The sequence below is a fragment of the Diceros bicornis genome, unplaced genomic scaffold (genome assembly GCF_020826845.1).
Source record: "Diceros bicornis minor isolate mBicDic1 unplaced genomic scaffold, mDicBic1.mat.cur scaffold_124_ctg1, whole genome shotgun sequence".
NCBI lineage: Eukaryota > Metazoa > Chordata > Mammalia > Perissodactyla > Rhinocerotidae > Diceros > Diceros bicornis.
This window is the reverse complement of record NW_026691044.1, coordinates 810,622-827,438: the sequence shown is the minus strand read 5'-3', so window position 1 is coordinate 827,438 and position 16,817 is coordinate 810,622. Positions and strand designations below refer to the sequence as shown.

The 16,817-nt window shown below is 37.9% G+C and overlaps 1 long non-coding RNA gene across 2 annotated transcripts in view; it reads right to left on the bottom strand.

The window, feature by feature from the left end:
- Positions 1-275: 275 nt before the first annotated feature.
- Positions 276-16,817, bottom strand: part of LOC131402531 (uncharacterized) — a 54,615-nt gene continuing 38,073 nt past the window's right edge. Inside the window, exon 3 of one of the 2 annotated variants that reach the window (XR_009218747.1) lies at positions 276-287. This is a non-coding gene — a long non-coding RNA (uncharacterized LOC131402531). Of the gene's footprint in view, positions 340-16,817 lie in introns of both variants that reach the window. The other variant, XR_009218746.1, reaches the window with a different exon arrangement.

Here is a 16,817-nt window from a genome sequence, read left to right as displayed (position 1 = left end):
ACCTTCTGGGGCCCTGGGGATGAAAGCCCCCACGGGTGGCAGTGTGGGCAGGTGACAGGGTTGGCTGGCTGGGAAGAGGCGGCTGTTGGCCCTACCCAGGCTGTTTTTTCCAGGGCCAGTGGAGGCTAGTGGCAGTGTGGCCTGATTTAATGCTCCCTCCCAGCCCTGCCCTGCCCCTCGGGCATCTACAGAAGACCCTGGTTCTTACCAGGTTGTTCTAGTGGACGCAGCGGTATCGAGGTGTCTTTGCTCCTCCTCAGGGCAGTATGTTACAGCTTAAGCAAACCCTGCAGCACCAGCAACCCAAGAGGAGAGACACCAGTGAGACGGGACACGCTACTTAAATAACCAAAAAAGAAAAAGATAAGAGTTCTCGTGAACAAAATTCTCAAAATTTTTTTTTTCTCAAAGTTTACAACAATGGCTTAATGGAAATGCTATACCTTAGGTAGAAGGAAACACAAATAGGTTTCACATTCACCTTTTCCTCCACACAAGTGAATCGAAAGTTCTAAAGCCTTAAAATATATCACCATTTTAAGTTCCATCCTATAGGATTATATCTTCACACTTTGGTTCTTTTTCCAATTAATGGTCCATTTGCGGAATGCATATGTAGTTATTTCAGTTCTGTACAACTCATTAGAGAGCCCTCTCAGTAACGGGCTTCACTCCCCTCGGTCTGATGTGAATGTATTCATTAAGGACATACCATAAAATAACTAATAAAGTAAATTTGGAACATTTAAAAAGAATAAAGCACAACTTACTTTCCTTAAAGAAATAATTTAATCTGTTGTGACTGTTTTAAATATTTGAAATAGGGAAGAAATTCTTTACAGGTGGTTTTTATTGTAACTTGGAACTGACTCCTCATTCAAATGTGCATATTAATGTCTAATGCATATCAGAGCAACTCCTGTGGGAAGAATAAATGTGTTAGACTGTGCAAGTATAAAGAATAAACATGAAACCTGGCAGAAGGTCAGATGGGTGGAACTTCCATTCTGTTTCTCTTGCCCTGAGTAATTGCCCAGTTTGCAAGAAACCGTTGTCCCATTTAAATAGCAGGGTTGATCATGATGTAGTCTGACTTGTAGATGAAACCCTATGTAACTGTGTTGCTCATGCAATTCTACTCAATCATTTTTTACTTTTACTTTTCTATTGTTTCAAGGAGGGGCCAGTTTGCACCTTCTTGATTAAAGAATGATTTCTTCAGCAAAACTCTCCTACCTCAGACACGTTGACAGTTATATATTGAGAATAAAAACCCTAGATTTTTCACTGGCAACCAAAAATTAGATGTTTTTTCCTTCTCTACTGACAACAGGAAGTTAACAATAATTAAAAGGAAAATATTGAATAAAACAGTAACTATCCTAGATGCATCCTATAATATGAATTGTATATGACATATTAAAAGCAAGACTAAGTTGTTAATTGACAAATTGTGAGACTGTTCATTTGACCACAAGTACTGTCACTTACAAATAAATAATTCAACTGTGAACCAAGATCTAGAGATACCCTTCACTGCTTTAGACATAACATGGTTACCAAGAAGGTGTCATTTGTAAGGCAAATTCCCTCAAATTCACACGTGTGCTGTTCCATTAAACTCCCTGTCAATCTAGTCTTATACCCACATTTAACATTCAAATTCAAACCATACAGACAACAGTAAACAAAACCAGTGTACTATCCTTAACGTGCAATGCTAACAAACTTTTGAAGAAACAACCATTTTCAACTTATCTCTTTCTGGTGTATTGCTCCTGAGCTAAGATAGGTATTTTTTAAATGAGTATTTCAGTATCAGTGATAGGTGATACCACAGCTCTCTTGTTTTCAATATTGCCCAACTCATATGTAATTGAAAGAGAGACAGGACATGGAGTTGAAAAAATGATGATGTTATTCTTAGCTACACATTATGATGGTCATAGATAACTGTAATAGTAAAATACCAAAATATATTAAGAATTCTATTAGTTTTATGAAATACACATCGAAACTCAGACTTCAAAAGGTCTGAAGTAGACTATAAATAAATGACATGAAGTAGTTTTCATAGGGAACATATAAATTTGTTTAGGTGAAATTAGGTCTTTAATTGACAGGATGGCAAGTTATAAATAGTCAATTCAAGAGGGTGGAAAGTAATAGGCCATTTAAGACCATTCTCAGACTTTTGAATCTCTAAATTTCTGTTTTCTCTGTCTTACCTCTCCCATCTCCTGCTTCAGCCATTTATAGCAAGGCATCTAGCCTCAAATAGGCTGGCTGGTCATGAATAAACCATCCATCTAGCAATGCATTACACAACCCTCGTATGGAAGCATATTCGTTAAATATTTAAGATATTTATATTCTGTTCTGGCAAGAAGGCTGATTCCTGGATGCAAGATTCAGGGTCACTGGATAAAGGGGAGCCACTCCTGTTATTAGCCAACCGAGGCAAGACAGAATGCAATGGAGAGGCCTTTGTTTAAAAGTAAAAATGATGCATACTAACTTGATAGACTCCTTCCAACCTGTGCTTTAATTCAGTGCATTTGCATCTCAGCCCAAACCAAGTAAGACAACTTATCAAAGCCCTTGCCTCATCAAACGGCAAATTTTAAAAAATTTTTGTACCTCCTTGGTACTGTTTCTCTAAATTTCTAAAACCATTTGTATGTCTCCCATGGGGAAGACAGGTCACTTACTTGATCCCTACTTTCTGTGCTTCTTAGACACCCAAGCCTTCTCTATTTTCTTTGACCCTCAGAGTCCTGAAGTTCTAATAGTCCAATGGCCCTGTGCAGCTTCTGAAGCCAATTTACTAGCACATTCCACCCCCCCCCCATCATCTTAGGTGAATTTTCCTAAATTTAAAGCTCCTTCATCTCACAAAGCCGTACCATTCCCCTGTCCCACCTACTGCTTTCCCCTTGAGTCTCAACATCCACTAGAAAAAGATTGGATTTGTAAAACCCCTGACTGAAGTTGGTCTATGAAAATTTTGGCCCACTGAAAGAGCCAAATTCACTTCACCTCATCTCTCCTGTACACTTTTTATTGCTTTCCCTTAACTTTCCTTCCTTACTTGGTCCACATTTGTTTACAGCATATGAGCCAGCAGTGATATAAATGTGTTACCAAGAAAGAACACATTTCTTTTCATTATTAACATTATCTGCCCCATAGGATTAGGCTCAGATAACTATAAAGTAGAATTATGATATATTCAAGTTTTCAAAAATTATCACCACACTTCTCCTCTTTTGACAAGGGATTGAGTAGAGAGTTTGGCAATTTAAGACTTATATCCAATTAGAGTAGAAACACAGGTATTGCCATACATCAGTGCTGCAAAATACCATTTTTGCAGCCCTATGAGTAATATTATTTTCTAGTAAGCAATCATTTCTTCACTTAATCCCATATTAGATCGTACCTCTGTCAATGTTTGTAATGAAGGTGAGCAGTTTGTTTTTGGCCCCAGGACATGCTGTTAGAAATAAAATGTGCAACTTCCACTGTGCCTTTGGGAAGCATTTAGACATCTGTACACTTTACATCGTCTTTCCTATGTTGCCATAGAGAGTATCATCTTGTCTTCTTCGTTGGCAGCTCTGAGATAACATACAAAGCTGGTGTTGAGTTATGGAATGCCATTTGGAGACCCCTCAAAGCGTTCTCAAATATAATTCACTTCCTTTGGAAATATGTATTATCCGTTCTTCCAAAATACAATTTAATTATGCACTTTCATAAAATGTCATCATCCTAGTACACTTGACATTTTTAACACATATTCTATTCCTGTCATCTCTATCAATGACAAATGACAGAATAAAGGCCTCGTTAAAAAATTATATCATCCAAGGCATTTTATATAATTAGGGGCAATTAGAATTTATAAAACATTTAAATGAATTTAGCTTTTCTTTTAAAGCCGATGAAGCTCATAAGAAAGTCAAAGCAAGCACTGGACACTCAATCTATCAATCAAAAGGCGCGATTTGAAGCAGGTGCCAGATGGCATCCTGGCAGCATCACTACCTCACCTTTGACCTTAGACGAGCACCTCATCCTTCCCAAGATTGTTTCTTCATTTGCAAGACTAGAGAACTAAATTACAAGCTTTCTAAGATTCGTTCAGGCAAGGAATTCATAACCTCTTAATATTTACTGGGTATCTATATGTCCAGAACTTACTAGATGCTATAAGAGATCTAGACATAGCTCTTATCTTGAGTTGCTAATAGTCTATTTTTGTAAGAAATAGGGAAAACATTAAAGCACAATAAAAGACAATAAACAATTACCGGAGTATTTACTAGAGATTGTGTGGTAGCTAACCTGTGTTATAGAAACTAAGAAAAGGGAGAGATAAGTAACGGAAATCTCTGCATTTAAGTTTAATAAGAGCATCCAGATTCTCTTCAGGTGAACTATAGCCCGCTTTTCTTAGAAAATCTACACCAGATGAAATTATATCCAATTCAACTTGTATCTATTGAATACTTTCTACATAACTAGTTAACTTATTTCAACACAAAATTTTCCTTTCCTATTTTGTTTCATCACTGTTAGTTCTTCTACTAAACTTTGAATCCTCAAAAGCTCTTTGGAATTGTTTTTAGTCCTTTCTCCCTTAATCTAGGAAGTCACTCAGTGTCACCCAGCAACAAAGTAGTGTAGACAGAGTTAGGATTCAGGTTTTCTACTATTTAATTCTCCCCTATGCCCAGTGCCTCTATTACCACACTCTTCTGGGCGAGCTCCCTCTTAACAGTGCTTCCTGCACACTGCCACAACAAGCATCCTCAAATCACCCCTTTCCTGCAAATCCCATCAGACTATACCAGGCAACTCAGGCAGTGAGAAACCTTAGAAATCATCTAGTCTTCTTTCTCTCCACCACCCACAGGCACATCCTGTAGCAACTACAGAATGGCAGCGTCCAGTGCTATTAAGTGATTACTTAGTGCACTGACACTGTCAGGATTTCATCCCAAATTGGGACTTTTCCCACAATCAACCAACATAAATTTTCTCATTTATGAAAATCAAAACCTAATTCCTACCTTAAGAGTTACCATGAGAAATAAATGAGATAGTTTGTGCCTAGTATACAGTAAGTGCTTCATGCTGTATTAACCATGAATTTTTATTCTCTATATGCTGATGCTTTGACATCTGGGGCCCTAATGACCTGGGAGGGACTGCCCTTCTCAGGGTTAGCTAATTCCTAGTGATATCGAACAACTTGCCCATGAGCACAACTTTCACATGCAAATCAGTCAATGCAGAGCCCACACACCCAACCCTCTCTTCATCAGCCTCTCACATTGCAGGCCACTATCCATCTGCCCTAATCACCCTAGGGCCAGGTACCAAACTATTGGGGAAGCTCCTGTACCCCATAGCCCACTGAAATCATTCAAACTAGCCAAAGCTAGTCTGCTTACCCTGCCTTGCCTATTCCTTCTCATGGAAACCACAACAAAGGATCTTGCCCATATTTTCCCCTCAGCGTGAGCAACTGACCCTTCTGACTGACACTGGTGCTTCCCTGTGAGGCCCTGTGTTGCGTGCCATGCCTCCTGATTCTAGGGGTCTGGGAATACAATAAACTTCTTCCTTTATGACAATCACTCCCATGTCTCAGCTTCCCATAAAACAAATACATATTAATTTTCCCCTTTCTGACCCTCCCCAAATAATGGATATCCCATCCTTAAACTTCAGCATCCCCAACTGTGACTCCTAGAATTCTCTCCTGCCTAGTAAACTCATAACCAAGACATATTATGTTCTATTTACCTATGGCCTGGCTATCTCCCCTGTCCCTCTTTCAATAGACACATCCAGTCGTGGGTAGAGTTCTACATTTTTCAAATGGTTTTCCCATGTCTCAGGTCGTTTTCCTCCTAGATCTGATGTTCTAACCTACCTTCTAGATTTTTTCCTATGTAGTTTTTCTTTTCTTAGAATAAACAAAACTTGGTTTTAGTCTCAAGTCTAGAAACTTTGTCTGTGTAGGTACTCCAGAACCCTCGTCTTACCTCTCAACACACTCAAAAATGAAAAGGCAGGATTGTGTCAAGAGTGAGAACAATGGATTAAGAAAGACTTGATTTTAAAAACTGAATCCACTGTCTGCAGTTCTTGGACAAACTGCCTCTCCGAGGCTCAATTTTTCACATGTAAAGTGCAGACAATCATACCACCTATATCATAGAGTGCTTATAAACATTAAATGAGATTAACGTATGTAAAGTATCTGATATACAGTATGCTCTAAAAATGGTAGCTCGTATTGCTGGGATTTTAATTGTGGTTGGTATGATGGTAATGTCAGTAGTAGTGATTATTACAAAAATAAGGTCATCACTGAAAATAAACTTTGTAAGCGCCTTTAAAATGTTTATATCTGTCACCTTGGAAAAGTATGGTTCAATATTTGGTTTTAAAATAATGGGCTTTTTTGCATACCTCCATGTAAATTTTTTTTTTAATTTTTTGTTTATTGCAGTAACATTGGTTTATAACATTGTAAAAATTTCAGGTGTACATCATTGTACTTCTATTTCTGCATAGATTACATCATGTTCACCACCAAAATACTAATTACAACCCATCACCACACACATGTACCGAATTATCCCTTTCACCCTCCTCCCTCCCCACTTCCCCTCTGGTAACCACCAATCCAATCTCTGTCCCTATGTGTTTGTTTACTGTTGTTATTATCTACTACTTAATGAAGGAAATCATATGGTATTTGACCTTCTCCCTCTGACTTATTTCACTTTGCATTATACCCTCAATGTTCATCCATGTTGTCACAAATGCCTGGATTTCATCGTTTCTTATGGCTGAGTAGTATTCCATTGTGTATATATACCACATCTTCTGTAAATTTAAAAACAAGTCCAACCATTTAAACATCTATCGTGTGGAGGCAATTCTTTTTGGATCAAACTTATTTTTTAAAGGAAGAGCATCAATTCGTTGGATGTATGCGTTCAGTGTTCATTTGCTTAAAACATGTCTACCTCCAAATATACAACAGAAAAATAAAGATTAAGTTTACATTTGTGTAACTCTGCATAGGTTGACTTTTCTCATGCGTTGTCATTGGATCCTTACAAAAATCTAGTGATATGAGCATAAAAAGAGTGTCATGAGCATAAAAGCATCATTATCACCATTTCACACATGAAGAAGCTGAAGGAGGGAAAAGTAATTAAAATTAGTAGAATGTCTAACTTCATATATAAATGATTTTCATAATAACCGTGACTACTCCACTAAAATGGCTCTTGTCAAGGCCACTTAATACCTCCAAATTAACCAATCCATCAGTTACTTCTACGTCTTTATTTTATTAAAGCATTTGACAAAGTTGACCCCTTCTCTTTTCTTGAAATATTTTCTTCACTTAGCTTATTTGACACTGAATTACATGATTTCTGTTCCCACTTTCTCTTGCTCCTTCTTGGTCTCTTTTTGCTGGATGCATCCCTTAGTCCTGACTTTAAATTATGGAGTAGCTCCGATTTTTCTCTTCTTTTTCTATAATTTCCATTTAGATGACCTCCTGCAGTCCTACTGCCTTAAATATCATCTAAATGTTGGTGACACCCAGACTCATGCTGTAGCCCCAGACCCGAACCCCATGAACTGCAGGCCTGAATATTTACTAACTTACAGTACATCTCCATGGAGGTCTTACAGACACCTCAAAACCTAACTTAGCCAAAACAAGTATATTTATTTCTGACCCCAACTCTAATACCATCTCCTCTCCCAATCTTCTCATGTCTAAAATGATTCCTATCATCCACCCAAAGTCAGAAACAGAGTCCTCATTTTTCCTAACTTCACAGAGCCAATCCTTCAGAAAATCTTGCCTGCTCCAACTGCACAGTATATCCCCAATCTACAACTTCTTCTTTCCACAGCTATCTCTCAGGTTCAAGTTTAATTATTTCTTACTTGGACTACTGAAATACCTTTTCACTAAGGTCTCAGCTTTTATTTTTGCTCTCCTACATTCCATTCCCTATGAAAGAGCTACAGTAACCTTTATAAAACATACATAGATTGTATCACTTATCTGTTTAAACCCTCTAAAGACTTCCCATTATTGGCAGAATAAAGCTGAGCTCATTATTGTGGCTCCAAAGCTCCTACATAATCAGTTCCTTGCCTACCTTTCTGATCACTTCTGGTACAATACTCCTCATTTATCACATTCCAACCATACGAGACACCTTTCTCCGTTCCTTGATCTTGTCAAAATTCTTCCCACCTCAGGGCTTTTTTACAAAAATTCCTCTGCCTGAAATGCTTTCCCCCTATATTTTCAAATGGTTGGGGGCCTCTCATCATTCAGGTCTTTGTTCAAATATATACCCAGGACCTAGTAAGAGCTCAATCAATGTGGGCTGAATCAGTGGCATGAATGAATGAAGTGGCATCCCCTCAGAGAGACTCTGCCTGAGTATCTGAAGTACACCCATCTAGGTATCTGTCTCAGTCATTCTTTAACATTACTATGTTTTATTTTTCTCACAGAACTTATCACTCTCTAGAATTATTTATTTTCAGATTACCTGTTGATTAGCTGCATATGCCACAAAAATGAAATGTCATGAGTGCAGGGATCTTCCCTGTCCTATGCTCGACTGCATCTCCAGTGCCTGGAACAGTGCCCAGTTAAAGGAATATCACAATGATAGCCACTTTGTTGAATGAATAACGAGTGAATAAATAAATGAACCCATTTTGCAGGTGAAGAAAATGTGACTCAGAGAGGTTAAATAAATTTCCTAAGATCATATAGGGCATATAGATTTGTGGCTAAACAAGGATTCCACGCCGAAACTGTTGGACATCAAATTCCTTTCCATTTCCAATATGCCATGGTAGGTGGAACTTGAGATCTGGACAAGATGTGTAGACTCATTTCTCCCTGTTTCTCCTACTAACTATAACTATAAATTCCAGAAATAACACAAGAGGCAATCAAAAGAAAACTCTGAAAGGCGACAAAAGGAAGAAGAACTGGTTTCGGATCCCAGGACTAGAAAAAATAATACAAGGGCAATTTACATGCACACTCTTCTCAACCTAGCAACAGCAGACAGGCTCATTCTTTCCCTCGGTCGTTTGGAAGTCTCTCCGACAGCACCAGGTGAGCTCAGCAACACCCATAAGGGGACGGATAGGGAACCACACTAACAATAAGCTGCCAGAGGAAGTGCTCTCCTCTGCACAGGGCCCGACATGCCCCTCCTTCACCAAGAGATATGGGTAGCTGGAAAGAGGGATCCCGCCACAACCCCACTTGGACCTGGAAGACTCATAGTCCCTGTGGGCTGAGGCTCCTCCCCTCCACCCAGAGACGCCAGCTCCCCAGCCCCAGAAAACCCCTTGAGTCCTCTTGGGCAGCACCAGCAGGGCCCAATAGCAACCACATCAGTAACCGATTAACCAAGTAGACTAGAATAACACTGCAAATGCTCTGAAAGTTAAACTGAACCATAGACCAAAACTGTAGCTAAGGCCTGTGTACTAATCAACAGGGTAACTGCCTGATAAATATGAGATTTAAATAGGATCCAGAGTGTCCTATCAAAATAGATGAGATGTTCAGGATACAATCAAACATCACTCATCATGTCAAGAATCTAGAAATCACAACTTGAAAGAGGAAAGACAATCAAGTGACGCTAACAGCAAGATGAAGCAGATATTGGAATTATCTGACAAGGATTTGAAAGCAGCCATCATAAAAATGCTTTAACGATCAATTACAAATTCTCTTAAAAAACAGATGGAAAAAATAGAAAATCCCAGCAAAGAAAGGTAAATAATAAATATTAACTAAATGAAAATCACAGAACTAAAAATACGATAATAGGAATAATAAACTTGCTGGATGGTCTCAGTAATAGTGGAGACGACAGAGGGTTGAATCAGTGAACTTGAGGAAAGATCAATAGAATTTAGTCAGTATGAAAAAGAGAGAAAAAAAAACAGGAAAAAAAAATGAACAGAGACTAGAAGACTTGTGGGAATATAACAAAAAGTTTCAACATTCATATCATTGGAGCCTCGGAAATCAAGGAGAAAGACAGTAGGGTTGAAAGGGTATTCAAATAAATAGTAGCTGAAAGCTTCCCAAATTTGGCAAAAGACACAAACCTACAGATTCAAGAAGCTACATAAACCTTAAACAGGATAAACCCAAAGGCATTCTTGGCAAAATCCATCATAATTAAACTTCTGAAGTCTAAGACAAAAAGAAAATTTTGAAAGCACTCAGAGAGAAATGATGAGTTACTTATAGGAGAACGCTCATTCTAATGACAGCAGATTCCTCCTATGAAACCATAGAGGCCAGAAGGAAGTAGCTAAATTTCAATATTATGTTTTTTTCCTAAACAAATAGGAAGAATCATTAACTATCACAAACATGTAGATAAATCTCTAGTGCTACTTACCTGGAAGCAATCTAGATCAAGTTGCAGTGTGAGAAGCAGCTCTGTGCAAATCAATGCCTGGAGTTCCACTGGAGGCATCTCTTTGAGGGTCTCCTGGGTCTTCTCTACATGAATTTCTTATTTAATGCATAGCCTACGTGTTATGTCCTTAGCAGGATTTCTAAATTTGAGAAAATCTATCCAACCACTTTCGCTATATGCAGTAACCATCAGAGAGAAACTTAATTTTATTTACATAGATTAGCCAGGAGAGCAAACTCTAGCTTGGTACTTCATGCATTTTATAGATGCACACTCAATTTTCAACATTGTACTAAAAGCTTAAGTTTAGTCTGACCGTGCCTTGCCTCTAAAAATGGACAGGCACTCTAGAAATGGACACGGTATTTATTTTTGTGGATATATATCAAATACAGTTTTCAAATTTCCTTATAAGATTAGAAACCCCATTGAAAGATTGCAAAGGCTCAGTATTTAAATGGTAGGGAACTACTAGGAAAGATAGAGGGGAAAATAAGATTGCTGATTATAGCTTCTTTAAAAGTTACTTCATTGTTTGACCTTAGCATACCATTTTATTTAAAATATGCTTGTTTTATATATACAAAACTTCTTTTGAAATGATTATTAGACAGTTAATAAGTCTTTTGAAGACTAAAGGCAGTCTGTTAAGTATTTAAGGTATTTCAGCTTTGCCTCTGATAGTATATATCCTCAATGAAATGTAACTTGAAAATGGATTTTCTTATCATCCATGAAAAAGTATAAACTTAATCTAGTTTCAATTTCTTTATCTCAATACCCTTTTAATTGACACTTTGCCTCACATAATGAAAAAGCACTCTCTCCACAATCACAACTATTAGAATCTTATTTTGCCCTTGTCAAGACTAACAGACAGCAAGTTGAAGCTTAAACACTGATAGCTGAAAATCTTCTCATCCAAAAGCCTGTAAAAATCTTCAGTATCTTGACTGAATATATATCTATTATTCTTTATACCTAACTTCAAGAGGATTTAGAATGACAGATAACAAGATTCAAGAAAGTCTTAATGTACTTTAATTCCAGCTTTAGAAGTATTAGGTACTGCGATTTTTTTTCCTTTAAAACATATTTAAATATACAAGAGGAGCTAAAGGTAAGTTATACAGACTTCTTAAAATATACCATTTACTGTCTGTCTTTTTAAAAATAATTCAATTTGTTCACCATCCACGAAAAAAAGTATATCCGCTGGGATATAGCTGAGTGTAACTCTACATTAGCAGCCAAAAGTAATGTAAATCCACAAACAGAGTCCATAAGTTTCTGAAATTCTCAATCTTCCTTTGTTAAATAGCATAAATTATGATACTGGTAGTGAAATCAGAGTTCTACGTGTGATTAGAGAACTTATTAAATAATACGTAACTCATCTATATGATGCAATACCATGCATATATTAAAAATCAGGTCCTCACAGTATACACAAAAGTGGGAAAATGCTTACTCTTTATTGTTAAGGAAAAACAGAATATGAATTGTATTTCTGGAGCATCCAGATTTTTTATATATTTCTTACTCTTGTTTATTGTTTTGTATTCACATAAATTTCAAATATATGCATGTAAACTCTGATAGTAAGTCACAGCTGAGTTTGTATCAGTTTACCCAACTCACCAGCTGCTTTATTTTCATTGAATCTATCTGACACTACTCTCGCCTCTAGGAGCGATGATTTGCTTTTAGTCAATTAAGAAGACACACAGAGTTTATTCGTGATGTCACCAAGATGGACAAGTAGGAGATCCCACAAACAGCAACAATTAGACAGCTATCCACAAACAAAAAGAGCTTTGAGAGAGCTCTGTGGTCCACTTAAGAAATTTCAGCAGCACAGTGGAACAAAGGGCTTGAGAATAACTGCCCAGAAAGGGAAGGAAGACAGCTTCGTTTTGCCTGTATCATCCCATCTCCCAAGCTGCATGGCTCAGCAGCAAGACGGAACTTCCCAGCTAGAAAGAGTTCCCTTTGCAGGGGAAGGAAGAGCAGGGTGAGCGACCAGCTTCCTCAGCCTTTCAGGGCACTGCATGAAGGTCCCGCCTTGTTTCCACCCCACCCGGAGACCTGCAAAGCTGAGACATACAGAGATGGCTCAGAACAAGGAAGAAAAGCAGGGGCTACCAGTAGCAGCCACACAGCGGAGCAATCCGGGTTCCCGGTAACCTACTCTGCACACAAACCCAGCTGCTTTTGCCACGGAAGAAAACAAACCCAGCACAAGCTGTCATCACCGGCCTCCTCTGCCACGAGCCTGCAATGAACCAGCAGCCAGGGTTGTGCACACTGACAGCCAGGGGCACTGGCTGGTTGGTGGGAATGTAAATTTGTACAGCCACTATGGAAAACAGCATGGAAGTTCCTTAAAAAATTCAAAATAGAACTACCTATGATCCAGCAATCCTACTTATAGGTATATATCCAAAGATGATGAAATCACTATCTCAAAGAGATATCTGGACTCCCACATTCATCGCAGCATTATTCACAATAGCCAAGACATGGAAACAACCTAAGTGTCTTTGAATGGATGAATGGATTTCAAAATGTGATATATATATATATATATATATATATATATATACACAATGGAATATTGTTCAGCCATAAAAAAGAAGGAAATCCTGCCATTTGAGACAACATAAATGGACTTCGAGGGAATTATGCTAAATGAAATAAATCAGACAGAGAAAGAGAAATACTGTACGATCTCACTTGTATGCGGAATCTAAAAACATCGAACTCATAGAAACAGTAGAATAGTGGTTGTGAGGGGCTGAGGAGTGTGGGAAATGGGGAGAAGTTGGTCAAAGGATACAAACTTTCAGTTATAAGATGAATAAGTTCCAGGGATCTAATGTACAGCATGATGACTATAATTAACAGTACCTGTATTGTATACTTGAAAGTTGCTTTGAGAGTAGAGCTTTAATGTTCTCACCATGACAACAATTATGGTAATTATGTGATGGGAAGGATGTATTAACTAACCTTATTGTGGTAAATATTTCACAATACATACATGTATCTAATCATTGCATTATACACCTTAAACTTACACAATGTTACATGTCAACTACGTCTCAATAAAGCTGGAAAAAAATAAAAGAAGACATACAACTTTGCAAGGTCAGAAGAACAAATAGTTTTCCAATATGGTCATGTTGTGAGTCGATAAATATAGAAACACTTGTTCTTAAGAAGTAAATTCAAATGGTAGCTACAGTTTCAGATATACTTATCTTCAAACAGATGCAACAAAAATCTTCAGAATCCTCCACCATTTCAGATAAAAACTACTAAAATGAGCATGAGTGACAACCTTGACTAGCGGCATCTAAATCATAAGAATCATGTTCTGTAGTAAGAGAATAGAATACAGCTGGGGAAAGTTTGAATTTATGTAAAGAATGGTGCCCTTTTTATGTACAGGTCCTCTGTTACGCACATTCATGATCTTGAAGCTGGGTACCTGAGTGTTACTGTAAATATTCCATACGAGCATGGTTACCCTCCAACTTTGCTCCCAACACAGACACAGATGAAAAGAATAAACTAACTTAGTTCCCATTAGATGTATATGTTGTGTCCAAATGCTTGCTTCACAGAACATGCATAATTATAGCTTATTAACTTGTTGTTTACTTGTCTAACCAAAGGGGTCACTCAAGGTTCACAAGGATTTATGAGCTTGTTTTGCAGGAGAAAAAGAATGCCTTTAAGGAAGTTACAACTACCAGATAACCAGCCCCCCTCCCCCCCTGCACCCCCCACCCCCACCACTGCCACTGCCGCCAAGAAGTCTTGTTGCCCAAGGTCTTATCTAAAGTGAAAGAAACACAGATTTCCCCTTTGTTTCCCCAAAACTCCACCTCCCAAACCCCTTAGCCCTATGAAGACCCCCTGCTTTCTTCCTTTGTTAAGGCAGCTCTGAGAAAGCCTATTCTCCCGCCTTCTCATTTTGGCCAATTCAAATAAACCTTTCTCTACCTCCAAGCACCAAGTGTCTCAGTGACTCGCTTACTGTGCACATTGATCTGAGCTTAAGAGGTTCAGTATAAATCTCATCTAAAGTTTTGATCACAAATGAGAAATTTGTGTTCACAAAATCTAAGTAAATTTCTCACTGCCCAAAGCTGGCAAAAGGCAGAGCTTAGATGTCTCAATATCAATTCTTTTTATTACATAAGACATATTGTGGGATCCAAAATGCCTGAGAGAGTTATAAAGGAAGAATGGGTAGGTGATAGGCTACTCCAGTCATCTACGTATTAGATGAGTAAATAGCACCACCATTCCCCCAGTTGCTCAAGACATAAGTTTTTTATGCTTCTCTTTCCCTCAATACCTTTATCAATCTATGAGCAAGTCTTGTCTACTCTACCTTGAAATCGTATTTCAAATCCTTGCACTTTGCTCTGTCCTTACTACCATCACTCTAGTCCAAGGCATAACCATATCTTTGCTTGGCCAATGCAAGAGACCTGTGACTGGGCTTCCTGAGTTTACTTATGGCCCCTTCTAGTACATTCTTCACATGACAGTCAAAAAATATAAATTAAATAAAATATTGCCACTTCCTACTTACAACTTCTTATTTTGGCTCATATGTAATTCTTATTACTACAAGATTTATCCCCACTTGTGTCACTTCTCAATTTTCTCACCTATTATCTACTTCTCTCCTGACACGCTGACCTTTTTTTGGCTCCTCACATGCAACAAGCTCATCTGTAGATTTAGGGTGTTTGCAATAAACTGCCCCCTCCTCTCAGCATGTTCTTCTACCTGATCTTTGTATAGTTGCCTTCTGATCAATCAATTCCATGCTTCAATGTTACTTTTTCAAAGAGGCCTTTCCTAGCCTCCCAATTCAAAGTGACCACACAAACACTTTTTATCACATCATCCCATTAAATTTTTCTTTGTAACACTTACCACCATCTATTTTAATATTAGTATGTACTTATTACTGACTGAGTCTTGATTGTCTCTCTGTTTCCCCATCAGCATGAGTCTAATCCAGATGAGCAAGGACCTGGCCTCTTTTGTTCACCCCTGTGTCATCAGAACAGCCTGATGTAGAATGAGTGCCCCATAAATAATTGTTGACTGAATCAATGACCTCAATTACCTTTCAGCAACAGAGCCTTCTTTTCTTTTCATCCTATAGTCCCCTTAAAACATGTAAAACTCAGAGGTAGTTCTGATATCTAATGTTTTATCTATCACAATACTTCCTATCATCAGAGTTAGCCAAACTACAATAGTTTTATTCTTGTTATCATTTTAGTATTTTCTTTTCTATGTCTGTTCAGGAAATCCATTTAATCCTCATTAAGGAAAAGTCATCCACAGTCAATGAATAATAATAACTGAGATCAAAGTAGATATATTCAATAACTTAAGCTCATAAATTAATAGATAGTAACTCAATATAGCAATGGCATTTTGAATGTGGGAAGCCGAAATATGGTAAAACAGCTTTAGACACAACACACGCCATCAGCACAATAACACTGCATTCACGGCTCAAAATAAATTAGCAAACAGAATGAATAGCAAGCCAAATGCAAAATAATGAGGAGGAGGGGAGAGGAAAAGGAAGAGAGGAAGAAGGGGAAAGATATTACAAAAAAAATTCAACTATAAATGAAAAAGAAAAAATCGTCATGGGCAGTTGGAATGTGTCCAAGTATCATAATCCCTGTTCCAATGGTTTCCAAATCAGAAACACCAGGGAAGCATTTTAGAAATACAGTCTCAAGTCCGAGTCACCGATATTCATATTTCAAAGGCTTGGAGTGGAGACCTAGAATCTATATTTTTAACAACTATCCCATGCTATTCTGAGTTTGAAAACCACTGATTTAGTCCTACAACCTGCATTTTGCAGATGAAGAAGCAAAGATCCACAAAAATTCTTGATACCTATCCCACTAACCAGCGAAGATTAAGTTCCCATACATTTTTTTGGATACTAAAAGATCACTCTATAAGAGTTTTAAATACTCCAGAAAAATAGATGAAGGAACTGGGCCGGTGGTGTGATTAATAAGCACACCTGAATGTATCCTATGGACATACTCCCCAAGGAGTGCTTCACTGTTTAAAAGCACCTCACATGAAGCAAGTGCCATTCTATAACTTAAATTTTCGTTTTGATTACTTGGGCTCAAAGTAGAAAATCAAGTAGAGAGAAATCATAGAGGCTAGTTGTAGAGCTATTGTAGAAATTAAGAAAGAAGTGGCCGTATCTTGGATTCA